This window comes from Nicotiana attenuata, chromosome 1 (genome assembly GCF_001879085.1).
Source record: "Nicotiana attenuata strain UT chromosome 1, NIATTr2, whole genome shotgun sequence".
In the NCBI taxonomy this organism is placed as follows: Eukaryota; Viridiplantae; Streptophyta; class Magnoliopsida; order Solanales; family Solanaceae; genus Nicotiana; species Nicotiana attenuata.
In genome coordinates this window covers 3,457,380-3,460,365 of record NC_031989.1, presented here as the reverse complement: position 1 = coordinate 3,460,365, position 2,986 = coordinate 3,457,380, and positions in this window count along the sequence as shown.

Below are 2,986 nucleotides of genomic sequence, written 5' to 3'. Positions count from 1 at the left end.
ATTTTGGAGGCAAAAATGGGGGAGGGTTAGAGCTTCATTATGGCAAAAGTTGCCCCCATTATGGAGAAATGAGGGAGGGTTGGAGATGAACTTAGTATTGCATAACACACAGTCACTAGGCACATGTACTTGTAAGAAAAATGAGTAGATAATATTGACTAAGAACAAGAAGGAAAGAAGAACAATTTATCAAAAATACTTTGTCGTGGCAAGCCACTGCCTTGAAAGCGATTTCGGCCCGACTAGGTGCAAATCGTTAAGGCCGGTCGCTCCCCAAGGTTCCACAGCACCTCCAAACACGTGCACTCGTGGCTGGAAGTTTAGAATTTGCACAAAACAGTTGCCCAGAAAGAAGAGAAGATGAAGGTATTTTCTGTAATTGTTACAGAAATTAAAGAATGTTGCAGGAAGAAAAGAATGATTAGCAAGATGGATTCTTGATTAAGATTGACTGATTATGATGCCTAATTCATAACCTATTTATAGGCAATTAAGGAGGTTGCATGTATGACAAGTGTCGAGAGTCTTTTGATATTTGTCCCATTATATTAGTCCACTTGGCTCCAATATTGACAAGTGTATCTTGTCTTCCATGCATGAAGACATATGGTAGATTTGCATAGCCATTTGTCAAGGCCATTCAACACTTGGCTTTAAGGCTTCATGCAAGAGGCCACTTGGAAATAGATAGGACATTTGAAAAATAAATAAAAAACTCATGGCTATTGGTTGTAAATGAAATTCCAAATTGACTTTGCATTGTGAATAATTCCGACAGTACTTACTCCCCATGTCTTGGCAGCATTAATCCAATTGCTAGCATAAGATTCTAATTACAAGGAAATGTTTGCCAACAATATTTAGCCAATCGTCTCGTAAAAGAATGTGAACACCTAATTACTAAATTAATCTAAGCCCGTCCCCTCTTTCAATTCAAATCATCATCGATCCTTTTTGCGCAAATATTTTCTTCTATTAGGAATAACATAGCATGAATTCAACTAGGAGTATCAAATGGGCAAGTTGATTGGGCTTGAACCAAATTTGACAGCCCTATATTCAACTATTCAGTGATTATTCCAAGACAAGCAACCCTCCAAAGCAGTAAATTAAAAGAGGAGTATTGACAAAAAGCTAGCTAATTAATAAAAGCAATTGAATATCCAACCACTTAGCAATTAATAATATACATCTAAAGTCAAAAAGAGGACAGATTAAAAAGCTAGCTTGTCACGGCCCATTTTATGAACAAACCGGGACCGGCACTCGATCAATAAATATGACCGAGCGAACCATCTCTGCTTATCAAATCTATTATAACTCCAAGCTTTATATGCAACAAGGCAATACTCTAACCAAATACTTTTGATTAATTTAAATATTTAAATGAATCAACTCCAAAACTTTATTCATAGTAACCAATGAAATACTGCTAAGTTATTATAAAAAACATCTGAATCTTAACCCAACGACTATGTCTATGAAGCCTCTACTGATAAACTGACGCACTGCTCAGGACATGAGATTTCCTGTACAGTTCTCTAAGTAAACAAAGAAATAACTAAATAAAGATGACTCTAAGGAATACTCCACGAACAAAAGCGGAGCTCACCAATAGCACTGGAAGAGAAGGAAGTCCTAACTCGTAGCCTGCTCGCCTGCAAATCCGGTTCCTACGTTGTACCGCAGACCAATGTAGGTTCCCAAAAGAGAACGTCAGTACCATCCATTGTACTCAGTGAGTCTCAACAACAGGGGGCGAAACTTTAATAACATATACATTATGAGCAAAGATTCTAAATGCATGTAAAACATAAAGCTTATAAGAATAATTCTAAATAATTGCATAATAGCAGTTTATGAATATTCTAAAAGAAATTCTTTTCTTTTTCTTTCTTATAAAAAAAAAAATACTTCACTTTATACTTTGGGAGTTCCAACTATCCTGACTTAATTCTGTCTCAATCACCGTGTGATCGGCACGGGTTCGATCCCAACCTGATCGAATAGGCCCAATCCACGAGGTGCCACTCGCTTCATGGTTCTCAACGCTCATGTATCATACCTTAGCATGGCTAAGTAAATTCTCAGCAACGAGACCCTCGGCTCGTGTGCTCCCTACTTTGGCACAAGTAGTTTCAGGAAGTCAATGCCTTGGTCAGGACCCTCGGCCTGGACGATGACCCCTTCTTAGAATAAAGGATACTCCCAAAAATCTTTTCTTTCTAAAACTTCTTCTTGTGACTCTTCAAGTCTAAATCTTTTCTTTATAGAACATCATGTACATGCTCATATTGGTGTCCTTAAATGTAAAGCATGACATAAGAATGAAATAAACATATAAAAATATTTCTAAAGATTCTTTCTTCTTCATAAATTTTCAACATGAAAATAGCATATAAGAATAACACAAAAATCTGAAAATTTAAGCACAAATATCATAATAAATCATCTAAACTTTTGCTAGAACAATTCTAAGTTAATGGGTACTCATTCGCTCTAATTAAATAAATATAAGCTCTTTTTAAAGCAATTCATCAAACACCTTGTATGCGTGCTTTTGTGAGTTAAACCACTTTAGTAAAGGGTTATATCAACTCACCTCAAAACTTCTCGAGCCAATACGTAGGCCCCAGTCCAATTGACACTAGTCAAACAATGGATTCTACAACAACGAGTGCATTTTAATTAATTTTAAAGTTTCGCACCTAAACACGGAACTTTACTGTTGATATAGAGAAAGAAGGGAATAACTATTCAGTTCTTANCATTTGTCAACCTGAAGGACATCACTAGAAATTCATAGTGCCCGTAGCGAGTTCTAAAGGTTGTTTTAGATATATCATCTTTTCTGATTCTCAACTGATGGTACCCCGAACTCAAGTCTATTTTTGAAAAGTACTTTGCACCCTGAAGTTGATCAAATAAATCATCAATTCTTGGCAGTGGGTACTTGTTCTTAATGGTAACTTTATTCAACTGCCGA